The sequence below is a fragment of the Stegodyphus dumicola genome, chromosome 12 (assembly GCF_044657685.1).
Source record: "Stegodyphus dumicola isolate Sdum_Otavi_A_Nest chromosome 12, ASM4465768v1".
Taxonomy (NCBI): domain Eukaryota; kingdom Metazoa; phylum Arthropoda; class Arachnida; order Araneae; family Eresidae; genus Stegodyphus; species Stegodyphus dumicola.
Window position 1 is genome coordinate 4460906 of NC_140779.1, and position 18182 is coordinate 4479087.

The 18182-nt window shown below is 32.8% G+C and overlaps 1 protein-coding gene across 1 annotated transcript in view; it reads left to right on the top strand.

The window, feature by feature from the left end:
• The first annotated feature begins 4770 nt into the window (after positions 1-4770).
• Positions 4771-18182, top strand: part of LOC118196758 (influenza virus NS1A-binding protein homolog) — an 86314-nt gene continuing 72902 nt past the window's right edge. Inside the window, exon 1 of the mRNA XM_085827445.1 lies at positions 4771-4924. The gene's annotated coding sequence lies outside the window, so the exon portion shown is untranslated. The remainder of the gene's footprint in view (positions 4925-18182) is intronic.

Sequence of the window (18182 nt, forward strand, 5' to 3'; positions counted from 1 at the left end):
ATTAATAATGTTGGGTGAAAAGTCCCTGTCAATAGCTATTGCTTTTAAATAATTTAGTTCTTCATCAAGGGCTAGTTTGCAGGAGCAAACTTGAAGAGCACGGAAAACATAGGAATAAAATGAAGCTAACTTTTGTTTAGTCGGATGACACGATTTAAAGTGTGGTGGAAGGCAAACCGATGAATGTTTACGGTAAACTGTAGTACTGAAGTTGGATGTGTTACGTGTGACCAGAATGTCGAGAAACGGAAGAGAATTGCAAGTCTCAAGTTCAAAAGTGAACTGAATAGCAGGATCAATAGAATTCATTGTTAAAAGAACTTTATTTAAATCATCTTTATTACCTTCAAACAGGGTAAAAGTATCGTCTACGTAGCGGAACCATGCCGGGAAGTTTAAAGTTTCAAACAATTTTGATTCATAATAATGCATGTAGATATCAGCCAGGATGGGACTGAGGGGACCTTCCCATGGCTAATCCCTCAGTTTGCTTGTAATATTTATTTTGGAAAACAAAATGTGTTTGTTTCAAACAGAGTTGAGTGAGAGAAATTAGCTCATCAATTTCGATGCAAGAGAAATGAAATTCGCGAAGTCTGGTTTCTAGACATCTTAATGCACCCTCCATTATAATTTTATAGACGTTTGCTTTACCGCAAGCCCAAAAAGTTCGAATGCTAATCTTAAGTTTAAAAAAAAAAAAAAAAAAAAAAAAAATCGAATCCTTTATAAAAAAATTAATAAATAAAATGTGTTTGATAAATAAAAAAACTCTGAAAAGTTTCAGATTTTATGATCGCGCAAAAGGGTTTGTTACGGTTTTTTTACGTTCTCGCTGAACTCGTAGTTTACCAATGTGCTTGCTGCACTTACTCCTGCTAAGGCTCTCCTTTTTATTTTTATTTTTATTTATTTATTTATTCATTTGTCTTTTAGGTTTATTATTAAGCATCGTTTTCAAACAAACAAAACGATCAAAACAGCAAAATCATAAAAATTTTAAAACCAACATAAGCAGTATATGTTTAGAGTTCATGCAGCGTTAAGTGTGGCATGTACTTTTCTGGTTTTTTCAATCTTTTCTCAATTTATCATATCAATGTTTAGTTTTCTTACTAAGATGGCTGTACAAAACTTTCTTTTTATAACTAACGTTTCATGTGCTAACTTTTTTCATTTAAATACCAGGTTCTTCGCATTTATGCCACATAAAATTCAATTCAACTGCAAAATCCCGAAATATTTAAAAACAGCACATCTTTAAAATTTCTGATAGACAGTCTCAGGTGTTGGATATAAAAATGTTTTATTCCGTACAGTGTTTGCACTGTTCACTTTCAGGTCGTTAAGTTTCTTAGTCAAAAATTCATTAAAGGTTTACAAAACATGAAATAAATAATTGAAAAATATATAACGTCATTTTGTGAAATTAATGAATCAGGTCAGAACACCAGTGTTCAGCGACTAGCTGGTAAGCCTCGAATGAAAAAGTGAAGGGACGCATTGCTAGTGATTTTACGCCAAAATCCCACTTCGTGCCCCTTTTATTTCTTTGAAAAAAATTCATGAAATTCTAAATATTTTTGGAAAATCTGAGCAGTTCGTATTAAATATACAACTTGCAATTTTTAAATAATATTGTCGTGTTTCTACGCGTTCGTGTAATTCAGTGATTAACGACAACACTTGATGAAAAATGAAAACACAATTTATTCATTCAGGACAGCTCCAACAACATGTTTACAGTTGTCGAAAAACTACGACAAACACAGCAACACAGCCTTCAGGCTATCAGGCTATAACGGTGAAGACAGCTTCCCGGCAAAAAAACTGAAGTACAGCTTCGGACTCGGTCGATCGCTCTCGAAGCTCAACACGCTTAATATAAAACTCGACCATACACTGACGAGACACTCGATAGCCTCAACGACGCACTAACTCGCGGTACACTGACGAGACACCTGGACACTAGATTGCTACTCCACGTACAGGCAGGGTTTATACAGCTTTTTGGCCTGCCTTGGAGAACATTCTGGGCCAACCCATTCTATCCCATTCTATATTGATCATTGTAAATAGAATTCAGTAAAGATGTTGGTGAGGGCAACAACATCTTCCAGTCAGAAGACTTCAAAATTATATGCTAGGGTTCAAAAAATTTAATAATAGTTTTTCTTTAGCGTTTCGTCTGAATTATAAGATTTATAACTTAGCTTATGGCTCCGATGATACCTCTGCTCTGAGGTGAGGATTGGAAAATTAATTTTTATGTTGTTTTTAAATTGATTCAGATCGCTTCGAAAGCTGCAGTTGGGTCCTACGAAGTGCCGGCAAGTGTAGGTATCAATATGTATGTTTATCTGGGGGACGAAATTAGGGGCCGGAGCAAAATTTATTACAAAACCTTCCTCGTATAATTTTTTTATACGCAGCAGATAATATTGATGCGGATTAGTCTTATAATAATAAAAGCAAGTGTAATGTGTCTGTCTGTCTGTCTGACCGAGCTCTCCAGCCAAATCTATCGCACGCAGGGACCTGGAATTTTTTATACGGAAGCACAAAGGGGCTGGCCACCAGACCTCGAAGCCCGATTTTCGATTTTTGAATTAGAAAAATTTTAAAAAAATTATTTATAATTAATTAATCACGGTTTTTTTTGACTCACTGATATTATTATTTGTTTTCAAATAACGTTCGATTGTAACAATTGATTTCTTTATTCTAGCGTTAGTTTGCTGTTTTGACGATACATTAAATCGATTAATTACAATTCATTTCTTTTTTGTAGCTTGTGGGGGGGGGAAGAGAGAGAGACAGTCTACATGTCCTACACTACTATTCCTGCGCTATTCACTTATCTGCATTTTCTAAATGCACGGGCAACGCCGGGCGGGTACACCTAGTATTTCATAAAATAATAATATAATTAATAATAAATATTAAGTATTTCATAAAATATTCTATTACTTCAGCGTAATTCCATTTTAAGCTATTTTAAACGAAAAAAATGTTTAACTTTTTGTTCTTTTTGTGTGGTTTGTATGTTTTGTGTTGTATAAGATAAAAGCGTATACATTTTTAATCAGGCATTTTTTAGGGGGGTGATGATGAGAAAAACTGGAAAAGAAAAGAACAAAATAATTATTATTGATTTTATAACAAACCTTAATTAATTTAAACACAGAGATAAGATCAAAAAAGCAATTGGTTAAAAAATTCATGATAAAGTGTATGAATTAATTGTAGAATTAAAAAATTCCCTTTCGTTCCATACTGGCAAAAATAATTTCTTTTGATGGTCCCTCCTTCCAGTCCCAATTGAGGAAGAAAAATTCACCATTGTACTTTAAAAATTATGAAAATACGTAGTAACTTAAACATGAACAATTGATTAAACTCCTCATAGTAGCATTAGATCACCTGAATTTTAATAATCTACTATCAAATCATTAACCTCCCCCCCAAAAAAAAACTGAGCTAACGACCTTTATGTACTCTCCTGCAAAGTTTTCTCTTTACAAAATCATTTATTACGTCGACGTAATTTAATTTGGATATTATATTTCATTCCAATGATAATTAAGGTGGAAGGAAAGTTTATGAAAGCAGAATTTCCATTACACTAAACGTGTTGCATATTTTTAAGGTGTCCAACTGCTTCCCCCCCCCATATTTTTAGCCCAAAGGGCGTTAGATCAGAAGGGCTATTAATTTCAAAACGTCATTTTGCGTCGATTCACTTTTCAAACTGTTGCCACCAAATATTATAACCATGTATTATATTTAAAGAAACTAAATAATGAAGAATCTGCATGAATGCATAAATGTTTCTGGCATTGTGAAAAAACAACGCTACCTAGAATCGTTACATTCTGAATAACGTAGTCCTCCAGCCGAACAGGGACACTCGGAAGCACGAATTTTGAATTTCAAATTTGTTTTATTATCAATTTAATATTTTGTAACATTTTAGCAAATTTTTCATTAACAAACTCAACGATTTCCCAGCTAGCAGTGGCAACACTGTACGAAAAAAAAAAAAAAAAAAAAAAAACATTTTTGTCTCCAGAGCGCGAGGCTTTGTATCGGAAATTCTAGTTATGCTGTTTTGCAATATTTCGTGATATTGCTGTTGAACTGAACTTTATGTTTTAAGTGCGAAGAACATGATATTTAATAAATAAAGGTAATACACAAAACGTTAAAAATTGTCCCTTTGAGTTTAATATAAAATCTCTTTCAGATTTTTTTTTTTTTTTTTTTAGTAGGAATGAAAATTCATGCACAAAATCATCACCTAGATACGACAAATGGGATTTGGTGACTCCCTTGGAAATGAAGCCCGAGGTAGATGTCGCATGTGCTCTTATGTAAATGAGACTTTTGTCATGTCCCTAATTTTCTGCATCTAGTGTTCTTATCAAAAAATCACTCTTTTTCCTGTTTGCAATTTTTGCCATAGCTCACAAGTAGCGAAAATGTGCCTCAAGAAGATTACTGCGAGAAAAGTAAACTGAGAGGAAATCCTGATCGAAAGGGACAATACCAGAGTATCCGTGAATGAAAGTACTGCATAGAATTCAAAGAAATCACCTTGCATAGGCCAACCACAAAATAATAAAACTGTTTATTTATTTATAGATAGTCCTCTTTCTTTGAGCAGAATTCATTCTTGAATGATAGCAATCTGTTCCGGGACAATATTCTACATTTTCCGTCCATTTACCCTGCACCCTTTTATCATAAATAGCTGGTAAGACGCTGATATGCAATGAAATCATCTCTTATCTCTGTTATCCTGTCCCAACATGCGTAGGTCAAGTGCCAGGCTCTGCTGCTAACTTTCCATAAACGTTCATTTCAGATACAAGAGGCCTTCGTAATAGGTTGTACTTCGGCGAGCCAAGTAGCTGCTGCAAAGGTATGTTGAAAATTTTTCGTTTATTGGCCAACATTAAACATAAATTTAATTCATTCATTTAATACACTTCCGTAGCTTTTCATGTTAATAGGATAATAAGATGCATTAAATGTGTCTGCATTTAGATTACGTTCAGAGCTATCAAGAGCGTCAACAAGCTCTTTTATTTCGCAGTGGTTAATTTTCGATTTGTTTAGCTAATTGCTTTTAAATATATCTCTAGAAATTGTTATATGGTATAGAACTGGCTGCAATCGAAGTTTTTTAATGTTAATTTTCTATGACATAAGCATCTTTGCTTATGAAATCCGAGAACAATCTAGTGGTAAAGTCGGGATTTATGCTATAGCTGATGCAACTTAATTGTCTCATGTTTTATGGTGCAAATGAAGTGTTTCTAACTCCGTTGCATTCGCGCGTTATTAATTTGGGTACTAATGAAAGTTTAGCTGCATGGAATTTTGTTATTTAAAAATATCATTTCATGATTTCATCAGACGGCTCTTGAAGAGGAGGTATCTCGCTTTTTGAAATGTTTTACTAGAGTACAAAATGTAATCAAAATAAAATGTAAGAAACAGAAGAAAAACTGAAACTGTACTTACTAAATATAAATCTGAGTCATTTAATATAGAAAGAATTTCTAGATGAAATAGTTATCATAGTTTTAAAAATTTCTAATGTAAAATTAAAATATTTCTGCTGATTAAATAACAGATTGTTCTTTGAATACGAAGATAACTGTTGATCATATATTAGGAATTTTTAACTAGGCTAAATTCTTGATTACGTATACTAATACACGAATATGAAGTCATAATTTTTTTAAATCAACCTCAAGTAGTTTTAGTTCGGAATAATAAAAATAAAAAAAAAAGTAATTAGTCTTTTTACTTTCGTCCTGAAATACTTCAAAAATTTATGTTTTATGAATTATTGTTTAATGCCTCTTCGTAGCTATTTTTCAAAGTGAGTTTAATTGAAGAATATGTAAATAAGGTGGAAATTTTCAGGCATGTATTTTATTTGATTTTATCTCAAGAAATTCAACCAATTTTTCTTTACCAAAAATAATTTGTAAATTCCCTAACATTTTAATGATAAATCTTTCGAGTTCTATAGAATATGTTTTGTTTAAAGAATTATTATTAATCGGATTCTTAATGTTATATTAATAATTCTTAATATGATGAACTAATTGAATATTTATGTTTCTTTTCGTTTCCTTTAAAGAATGCTGAGATTGAGAAATGTACTTTATTTAACTTGTAACGATTTGGTTTAAAAAAAAAAAAGTATCGAATTGAAAGGAAAAGAATAATGTTAATTGTTAAAAGGTAATAGTTCTAAATAGTATGAACAGTTTTGAAAATTATTACTTAAATTTTATTTTATTGTTCCAGATTTGTTAGTGCTGCAAATGAGTATATCGTAAAATTACACGTTTTACCATCATTTTTAGGATAAACTAAGCTCTTTATCACAATGAAAGAAATTTCACCAGGATATATATGTCATTATTTTCTTTAGTTTCATGTATAATGCTTCTAAAGCCAGCTAAGTCACGATACAAAAAAGAATTTCTTCTTTTCCCATTCTTATCTTGTGGGTTGAAGACAACCTTCAGAACTTACAACACAATGCGTGGCCATAGCAACCGTCTCTTGGTCTCTCAGTTCCTACATTATGACCTTGAGAACCTCTGCACAGATCGGCTACTTTGGAACAATCAATACAGTCAGGATAATAAAAACGTATGCTCCTAGAGCCAGATTTTTATTGTAATTGGGAAAGTATTTCAAGAACTGGGATGTTCTTGGTTTGGAATAGCCGATAATGAAAAAAAAAGAACTTATCATTAAACTTTCAGTTATGACCTGTGTTAACAAAAAGAAATAAGTACTGTATCTGAATACAATCATCTAAACAATACAGACTCAGCTTTTGACTGTGCGCCTGAATTTTAGAGTAGCTTTTGTCGCGTATAGTGCATAATTGTAAATGCAGATATTTCTTCCCAGTTTAAGAATTGACCATTCTTTTGGTGTATTATTATTTCAGAAAGTCATTATCTTAATTAGATACAGGGCCGTTCGCAGGCCAATGGCTGCCCGCGTACTTTCCTAAGATTGCTGCCACCAAATTAAAAAAAAAAGAGCTTAGTGGTTAATATAATTTTTATTTCATACTCAAGTACTTACGTATGACAAATTATATAAAATGTACTTGCAATGAATTTAAAATATTTAGGTGTGGTATCGCGAGAATTCGGCCGCCCGCGTACTTAATAAGCGCTGCACCCCTGCTAAGAACGGCCCTCATTAGATACCATGTGCATAAAAGTCCTACGCTGCACCCCCGCTAAGAACGGCCCACATTAGATACCATGTGCATAAAAGTCCTTGTTTTTGCATGAACTTTTATTTTTTGAGCCGGTAGTTGCAGGCATATACTTTCAATTGAAATATTTAAAATGACACAAATATTTATGTTCTGGCATTTTTAAAGTTTAAAACGTCAATTCTGTAAAAACCGTTGTTGTTTCAAATGGCCGGAACTTGCAACTTAATGCATTCGTCTGTAATAGCCTATCAATCATTTAAAATTCACATCACCGAGGATATTGCCCATGGTGCATCACAAGGGACATTTGATATTGCACCCGATAGAACGGGGAAGTTCCGCTTCAATTTTTTTTTTTATGGAGAACACCCCGGAGGACGGATCCGATGATCTCGCGGTCCTCTTCCCCAACCAGCACATCTTGCTATTAGGAAAGATCATTATATAATTAGGTACATTTGTCAAGTGTTTTTCCCCAAAAAAATAACCAAATAAAATAAATGAAATTATAACTATGACAGCAAAACCACTAGGGACACAGAAGACATGTTAAAAATTTAAAATGTTAAATTTGTTTAAGAGGGTTAAGTAGGATTAACTTTTGTGATTATAAAAACATTAAATCAAGTTTTTGCAGTATAATTGCTCTTTTATTTATGTATCATGATTTTTTTTCTGTGATGGTTTGTTTTTCAGCTTATTTGTTTGTATTGATGTTTATTTGTTTGATTGGAAATGTCCAAAATAACAGATTACTGTTCGATTCGATTATGATAAAAAAATCAGTTATCATGCGAAGTTCGCATGTATTAGGGATGGAACTAAGTATTTTTAATTCATTAAGGAAATACAGTATCAATCTCAAAGAGAAAATTTTAGATTTTGTTACGTTATCAAAAACATGCCCTAATATTCGATACTCGTATTATTTGTAACTATGAGGGAAAACTTGACGTTTTCATTAGTAAATGTAATTGTTCTACATATTCAGTTTTCTGTTACGAGGGAAGAAATATGTTGAGAGTGTTTTTTAACGAGAAGAAGGGCAAAAATAAAATAAGATTTGTAGAAATAATCTCTTTACTGGAAATACTCACTATCAGTACCAGGACTTTTTTTTTAAAGTTTGTTTTATGGTAGTCTCCTTCCTTTTATTCTTATCTGAAACTTTGTAATTTCAAAACACTGCGTTGCTATGGCGTCAGAATAGTATATCTTGTTATTACATCTGCCTGTGATGTAACTCTTGTAAGACTTAAAAATTTCTTGCTTCCTCATTTATTTTTCTCCCCCCTTTTTTTTATTGTAATCGCGGAAAATTTCGGGTGTCATATTTCAACGAATATATCCATTTTGACAGCTCTCGAGTCCACCCGAACGATGCTTTTGTGTGACATCTGTATGTACGAACAGAATAAAGGTCTCTTTTTTCCCAAACGAATCAAAAATGAATTCAGAAGAGGGTTTTTTTTTTTTGTGTGTGTGTGTGTGTGTGTGTGTGTGCGTGTGTGTGGTGACGTCTGTACGTAGGTATTTATCTATGTATCTCGCATAACTCTAAAACGAGTAGCCTCAGAACGTGAGTTTCTTTATGGGACAGTATCCGAGTGGGATCAAAAGTAAACTTTCAATTTTGTGCACTGAAAAATATGCCTTCGTGCCCGTCGGCCGAATCGCTCGTTTTCGAGTAGAAACTCTTAATTTTAATTGTAAAACATTTTTTAAACTGTATTTGGTGTTTTGCGTTTTTTAATATATTTTTCAATTTTAAATGTTTTTAGTTTTTATGTATTTTTTCCTTATCGCGAAGTGAGAACTGAATTAATTGAATGAGAAAGATATCTCTAATGAAATTCGAGGAAATAAGTTTAAATGAAATGTAGTAAAAATGTGTATAATTTAATAGCAGCGCAAGGAAGTCTTGTGGTGTCCATATTTTTTTAATTGATTTACTAATCTGTTTTGGTAGTTTCCTACTACAGAAACTTTCTTTTACAGATTTTTTTTTTTTTTTTTTTTTTCCTGTGCGAAGAAGGTGTATTGTTTTTATACTTAAGATGTAAAATTACATAAAAGCCAAATAAAATCCGTAGCTACGAATATTTATGGCTTGGAAACAGACAGCTCAAAGAAACGTTTATTGCTCGTGTATCGTACCAAGTATTGTTCTAACACCTTTAATTTATCTTCACGAGTATAGCAAGGTCTCCGAGTGTTGCTATTCGGGAAAATATAATATCTGTAATTTATCTTTCCTCCTCCTGAATATAGATGAAGGTGTCGTCTTCTGGTCTTCTGTTCACGACTTAGCAAACTGACCGCCTCGCAGAATGAAGTCACTCCTGACTTTTTGACCAACAACCATACAGTAACTGCATATCGCTTTCCTTCTGAAGCTTGCTATCGACGGATTCTGCATTTCAATTGCTGCACCATTCATATACCATCAAGGACTTAAGGATAAGGATTTCAGCCCGTGAGCTGGAATACATTAATTAGTTCATGAAATTTCTTTCAAATTTAATCTGTCTGTTATTTAGTAACGAACTGAGTGATTTAAAAGCAAATAAAACGCATTTCATAATAATTTCAAACTATTTTAATTTTTTAATAATACATTTAACTAATATAAATTAAATTGCATTAATTTTATGATATAGCCAACGGATAACTTTTAGAATATTTGCAGATTTGTTGTTATTAATAAATGATGCTTCTAACGCCGTGTGTTACGTAACCGGCAATTAAAAATTTTTTTTCGGTGCTTGACATTTTTTAATAATTAATTTTTTTTATTAAAATTTTTTTCTTTCTTTCGTTTTTTTTCATCGTTTTTGAGCCTGATGTTTTGCATTTCATTAAAATTCAAGATGATATGATAGAAACTTAAGGACTTGGGTTTCTCAAGCTCATTAAACGTATTCTTAAATAATTAATTACTAAGTGTACACTAACGTAACACATTACGTTATCATGGCATTAAGTAATAAACAAATTTAACTTTTCATACGAGTTATATAATTTGATATTTTTCATGAAAAGTTATTGAATATAAGTACAATTATATAATTTGATATTTTTCATGAAAAGTTATTGAATATAAGTACAATTATATAATTTGATATTTTTCATGAAAAGTTATTGAATATAAGTACAATTATATAATTTGATATTTTTCATGAAAAGTTATTGAATGTAAGTACAATTAAAAATTGCCCGCCAGGCAGACAGATTAAAACCTTGAAGCACGTTTACTTTCCTGAAATCAGTTTCCATGCTTCGTCTTCATCTTTCCCCACAAATACTCTAAAATCCAAACTGCGAGAATCAAGGTTCCCGACCCTTGTCTGCCCACGGCCCAACTGCGTGAATAATTTTCCTCTCTGGGAATTTAACGACCTCATTCTGAAGAATATCCCTCCCTTTCAAAAGGCTGAGGTACAAAACTTACTAGATAGTTAAGTTCATAGGCTCATAATTAGGAATGCTTACGTGAAGTTGGAAAGTCACTATGTTCTTATTGTGGTTAGTACTGTTAGAGATAATGTAAATGGATGTATTTCCTCTGTTCTTTAACGATATATATTTTGCAGTTGATATAAAAATTTGATTAAAAAGAACTACTGAGTAATAATAATACTTACACCCATGCATTTTTATTATAATTATCCGAAATAACGGGTTTCGTGATTTCGGGTACTAAATTTTTTATGGTTGTAGGGTTTATGTTTATTTTAACTAACATTTATTTTAAGTTTAAACTACCTTTCCTGTCAAGCCTTACTTTTCCCCTGGAACTGCCAATGCCAGAGTATGTAAATTTGAGTAGAACGCGCAAGGATTCAAATTATCAGCGGAAGTATTCTGAGTTAAATAGAAAGGAAACGAGTTCGAGATGTGCTGTTCTTACTTCACGAGCGCGGAGGTAGTTAGCCAGAAATTGAAGAACCCCGCGTTTCGGCCTGTGTGCTGGCCTGGAAGAATTGTTAATCGTTCAAGTGATCTTCAAGTTTGCTGAATTAGCAGCGGTATTGTAAAACGCGGTGAGGTTAGTTATTTTTAGAGAGCCTCGTAGTTAGAGTCTTGTCTTTAGTTTCTTTTCAGGTTATTATTTTTATTTGACCGCCGAGTTGGCGCAGTTTGTGAGCGTCAAGAGCACGCACTTGTAATTTATTACATTGAATAAAAAGGGACTTAAACCCTTAACAAGACTCTGTCTTTTATCCAGTTTCAACAGTCACCTCTTGGTTGCGTGCAAGTTGGAGGCACGCAACGCTACATGGTAACCAGGTTTATCTGATGATTGATTACAAATTAGAGCCAATACACACAGCTTACGTATGTGTGTGTATATAATATATGATTAAGTACATAACTGCTATTGGAAATTAAGTACATAGTTAATACGTGTAAATAAATAGCGATTTTGTAAATGTGAAAAATGCCAAATCTGAAGAAACGATGAAATAGGAAGTGCCGTATACACAGAATTTAGAGAACTACTTCACTGTGAAAGCAATCTCAGATCTTTGTTGAAATCTTGACAAAATTCAAATAAATATTATCTAATTTTGTTTAAGGTTTTTTATAAAATGACGTAAATTAAAGAAAAATGTAAACTATAATGAAATTTTCTCTATTATTCATGTCGATTACTTGTTACATTCGCATCTCATCATGAAAGTCAAAATTATAAAAATAAAAAATAAAAATTTATTTCCTCCGACCAAACATCACGTCTCATTTTCCTCATCGAAAGTTATCTTCCTCTTTCTTTTTATCGTCGCCCTGGCATAGCGCTTGTACTTACGAAGCCACTGCTGCAATTTTAAGTTATTAGCAGTTTTGGGCCACTTCTATAATGTCACGTCATTACTAGCTTTTGCGGGAGTATTCTGGAAGAGATGCCATTTTCTTTCCTTGAAGCGAAACATATTTATATACTATAGTTCCGATTTATCTAAGAATTTTTATTCTTACTATACTTTTTTCATCGTAGTCTTTTGATTTGAAATGTTCCGTATTGTGTTGTTACGCTTGGTTGGTTACTTTTGCAATTTGTTAACAATTATTTGTTTTTGTTAAACTCTTTTTTATTATTATTTTATACGACTTTTTTTTTTTTTTTGAATTACTTGGACCTTTTACAGAACTTTAAAAAGTTGCCACTGGAATGTTTTACAAAATGATTTGATATGTGAAGTATTACGGTTGCCCTGATTTTGCTTTTTTGAGTGTCTTGTTGAGCTGTCTGCATTGTTCCTATGCTAGCTGCATTTCATGAATTAAAAAATCTGATGTGTACACCACATGACTTCCTTGTATTGGATTGAATTAAATTTAAATCTACTTCGCCGACAGTGAATAAACCACAATAGAATAAATGCATTCTTTAAAATTCATTGCAGTATTTGTTTACCATAGCGACATTCTGGCGCTAGATTCACTTAATAGTATTATATTTCGTTCATATTATAACTCATAATGCACAAAATTTATATCATTTAAAGAATAGAATTATCTAATCGTTGCCACATGTTCTATTCAAATACTTTAATAAAGCTAGAACTATGTATAAAAGAAATTAAGCAAACAAAACAAAAAGAAACAGTTTTTCACAGACGACTGAGTATTTCTCAATCAATTAATTCAGTTATCACTTCGCGACAAGGCAAAAATACATAAAAACTCAAAATATCTGTATTAAAAATTAAGAAGTAAGTCTTAAACACTTATTTCCACGAAAAAATTACAGAAAGGATTAAGCATGATTTAATTCGCAATAATAAATGAAGGCGTTATCTTTGTTGTTGCTCTCTCGTTTCTCTAGATTGGCAACAAATCCACTACTCTGCTGTTTCAAATGTAAACAAGCAATGGCCGGCATCAAAAAAATTGTTAGGCTTAGCGGCACTTAAACAACTTTAAAATTGTTGATAATTCTAAAAATATTGCACACAGATTTAATAAAGGCATAAAAACCTTAATCGGAAGATAAAAACAACATAATTCAATCATTTTTAAAGCAAAAAATTGTACAATTTACAAACATATACGATTAAAGAAACTGAGATCACTGAGCCGGGTAACAGAGTGGATATATTTATAAATATATTTATATACGTTTGGCGCGGCCGATTGCAACTAAAATACGAGGTGCACATCTACATGTTATAGCAGTCCTATATACGAAATTTGAACGTTCTGAGGCTACTTGTTTTTGAGTTATGCGAGATACGTACGTACGCACGCACGTACGTACATACGTTCGTACAGACGCCACGAAAAATTCTCTTCAGAATTCATTTTAAAGCAGTTTTATAATTTTTTTAAAGCAGTTTTATAATCTTCAGAATTCATTTAAAGCAGTTTTTGGAGGAAACGAGTCTTTTATTCTGTCCTTAAGTACAGATATTACGCAAAAACGTCGTTAAATTGCATTCGATAGCGGTCAAAATGGATATTTTCGTTGAAATATGCTGCCTGAAACTTTTCGCGATTGCAATACTTCCTTTTTACTTTGTACAAGGAAGTAAAAATCATTTACGGGATTGATCTTTTCCGTTATAGAACCACATTCACCAAATAATTTTTTACAAAAAGTCATAGTGCCAACGTTAACGATGTGTGCCTTCATAACGTTTTCAAGGTAAATACTGTCTTTAAAAAGGAATAATATTGTTTATTGAAATAACTAGCCTAAGAGATGTACTGCTTAGGTTTAGAAAATTTTTACTTCAATTTAATTGGTTCTTATAATGAAATGTGTTTTCTTGTTGGACTTACCAAGATGGGGTATGTTTCTTTTTAGAAAAAACTTATACTCTTATGATTTTTTGTAACCACTATTTTTATACGTTTCGTTTTTCTTATTTTTTGGATGCTGATCTAAATATATTTTAACATATATTTCTGTGAGTGTTTTCACTACGTGGAAATTTTCGCGTTTTTCCTCACTTGTAAACTGAATAGGAGTCAGTTTCCTTACAAAGTCTTCCACGAAGTCCTCTCTTGCTCAAATAAGCTGTTTTCTCCCACTTCCGATGAAGAAATTTCAGCACGATGAAGTCTTGACGATACTTCTTTTTGTTGCCGAACAAAAAAGTTGCCATTTGCTTTAAATATTTTATCATTTATAAATACCAATAATTTTATTTACGATATGAGTGACAATATATTTAACATTTAACTAATTTTCTAATTATAGGTTTCCTTATGGATTTATATATGTTTTGCAATCATAACTGTAATTATTAAGAAATTCAGATGTTTGAAAATAAAGGTTTATTAAAGTCCAAGAAGAATTTGAATTTGCTTTTTCGCATTCTTGTACATTTTCTATTCTTTATTGCTTAGCTTTGACGGGAGGAGGCAGAACTTCGAATTATTTGAAGAATATTCCTATTTTTCTGTTTTAAAGCTATGATTCCATCAGATTTCCACTTAGGTGATCTGAATAACAATTAACAGTGTGAGTGCATATAACTTTTGCATGTCATAAAAGGAAAAGAAACTGCACTTTAGGCAAATAAGAGTTAATGCAAAACTAGAAAATTAAAAGAAATTAGAAAACAAAAATAAAGATTACCGCGAACGAGAACTATATGGTTTCTATTGATTATCTGGATTACGGCAAAGCACACGAGAGGTACCTATCTAAAGGATAGGATGCCTTCATGAAGGACTTTTTAAGGGAAACTGGCTCATATTCCCATTACGCATGGGAAAATTTCTCGTACAGCCAGCCCGTTAACTGAAATTTGACCAGGAATCAAACTAAGTGTTCAGCAATCTTACCGTGCCAATTGTTAGGCAACCGTGCCAATCTTTAGCAATCTTACCGCCACAGTTGTTAGGCATGAGACTCTCAAATAGAGCCTAATCTTTTTATTGCATCGATTAATAAATTATGCACAGTTTAAACTTTTCTGAAAAATCATACTTAAAAATGTTTAGTTGAAAGCAAAGCGTTGCATAAACGACTCTTAATCTGAATATTATTTCTTCAGAGAAATATTAAATTTCGTTTTCAAGAATTGTTTAGTTTAGGCTGGTTGGCAGACTGATTGCAAAACATCAAGCTACAGCTGAGGAGAGGATGACTTTGTGGAAGACCTTTCTAAGGGAAACTGACTCATATTCATGTTACACATGAGCTCACCAGCAGCCGAGCGGTAAAGTCGCTGAACACTGGTAGTTCGGTCCAAGGTTCGAATCTCGCGAACGTGCTGGCTGTATGAGCGTTTTCGTGCTTTTCCCCATGTGTAACATGTATACGAGCCAGTTTTCCTTAGAAAGTCCTCCGCGAAGGCATCCCTTCCCTTAGGCAGATAGCCCTAGTGTGCTTTGCCATAATTAAATAAACCAATCATGTTACACATGAGTAAAAATCATGTTACACATGAGTAAAAAACACCAATGTTACACATGAGTAAAAATTAAGAAAGTCTTATGCTGCTAGCTCGTTCCGTCAATGAACTTGGAACGCTAGAGCAAATTATCAAGGTTCTGCGGTTTTAGTTATTCAGCCTTTGGTAAGGACAGTAGAAATATTTATTAAATGCCTTTTCTTATAATCTTTATTTGCTAGATGCTGTTCTCATAAAACTTTCTTTTCTCACTTAAGTTTTGTTAAACTTCAAATGTTTTTTGTAGTAAAACCTGGTTATGTTTCACTGTACTACTTTTTTATTTAAATCTGAATGGAAGCATTGATTGTAAACAATTTTTAATCACACAAGTATCTGTTTTTTTTTTTTTTTTTCTTTGGCTAAGTCTTTTCAGCACAGCGCGGCCGAGCGGTAAAGTCGCTGAACACTGGTAGTTCGGTCCGAGGTTCGAATCCCGCGAACGGGCTGGCTGCATGGGCGTTTTCGTGTTTTTCCCCATGTGTAACGTGTATACGAGCCAGTTTCCCTTAGAAAGTCCTCCACGAAGGCATCCCTTCCCTTAGGCAGAGAGCCCTCGAGGCTTTGCCATAATCACACACACACACTTTTCAGCACAGCCTGCCCTGATGAATCGAGTTCGACATAGACAGAATTTTTCAGAATTTCTGAAACAGTTTCAGTGTTTTTAATGGAATTATTAAGTTTGAATTAATTACCCAGTTGAGCTGGTAACCGAAAGTGCAAGAAGTTCGTATTATATTCCATTTATCTGATATATTCAGAACAATCCATGAACAATCCATTCAGAACAATCCATTCAGAACTATCATATCAAGGAGGGCAGTTTTTGCATTTGTTGTTTGGTATGAGCCTTGAGCGCCATACAGCTGACAACTTTTGCACAGTTCCTCCTAAATTTTGAGAGAGCACCCCGAGGATGGGTCCGTAGGTCCTCCGTCCCTCTTCCGCCACATTCAAACCGCACGAGCAGACTTTCGACTCGCCATGTATTTGGAGTGCTACAAAGCCATTACACATAATACAACATGCCTTTTTCGTGATTCGAACCCGGGCCTTTCGGTACGGCAGTCAGTGTGAATAACCACTATTTCGTTTGGGTGGCAAGGCAAGAAGTAGAGGTGTTTTTAAAGGCTGTTGTTTTTTATTCTTTCAGGGATATTATGACAAGACTGTGTTACGCATAAATTTTAACCCTTTATACGTTTGTCGTTAAAAATGAGCAATTAAAAACTCATTTTATCGTTATTAGTCAAAATGCAATTTAAATGGTTCGTAACACTTATCTTGAAAAGGAGAATTGTAAATTTTGAGTGCACATCTTAATCCAAATTGGAAATTTTAAGTCTCCGATGAGATTTCTGGAGCAGTATATTTTGTTCGATTTTCCAGGAAAAATAGTCCATCAGATGTTCATTTCTGTTTTAAAGAATTTCATCAATAATTAAAAGGAAACGATAAGAGAAAGTCGAGTATTATTTTATTTACAACCAAAATAAATTTTCATATAAGAAAAGTAACAAAATATTAATCTTCTTTTTTAGGGGAAAAATTCTTAGCTAATTACCCCCCCCCCATTTATGTAACCTAATAAATCCACTTCTGGCAGCGACACTTCTGTCTTTGGAATAAATAAAACTTGTTGCCAAAACTTCTACACGTCAGTGAATCCCAATTCAATGAAAACTCTAATATTCTAGATACCTTATTTTAAAACTGTAAGTATAGTATTTTGCTGTAAATAGTGATATAAACACTATTTCTGATCCTAAGAAATATTGAAATATTGCGCAAATTGTTTGTAAGAAATCATCTCTGTAAGGTTGTTGTGCAACCAGATGCAATTCGAGTCTATGCGATTTCTTGAATTCGTAAGTTGCGCAATTTTAGCATCCTTAAATTCAAGGAATTGCTTAATCTCTGAGAATGAAAAAAATCGATACAAACTGCTCCTCGTACAGCTAACAGGAATTCATTACTGGAGGAAGTTGACCTCTTCGCTAAATGAGCCTCTTAAAATGAAAGCAAATGCTAAAATCTGAATCTGCTAACAATCATAACTAATAACCTTTCTGTCGAACTTGAGATTCAGAACACCTAGAGTAAAAGGTTTTTGGGAAGACAAATACTGTGTTGCCAAAACTTCAATATTCATACACTCTCCGGTTTATTAAATCTATATGTATAATTTTCAACATTGTTTAAACACCACATAATAATTCAAATACTGAAACATCCGATTTTTGAACTAGAAACTACGTCACATATCATGTGGTTTGGATTCTGGTCCAGATATTCAAAGAAAGATAAATAAGATAAATTTGAATTTGAATTGAAGATAAATTTAAAACACTGTGGCTCAAATTTCTTCTTAAGTCTTAAGAGAGTAATCTAATGTAGTCTAACGGAAGACAAAAATAAAATATGTAATAATTTATTGTTGTGCATCAACAAATGTGCGGTTTTAATTTTAATAAGTTTTCGCAATAATTCATTTTTAAATTAAG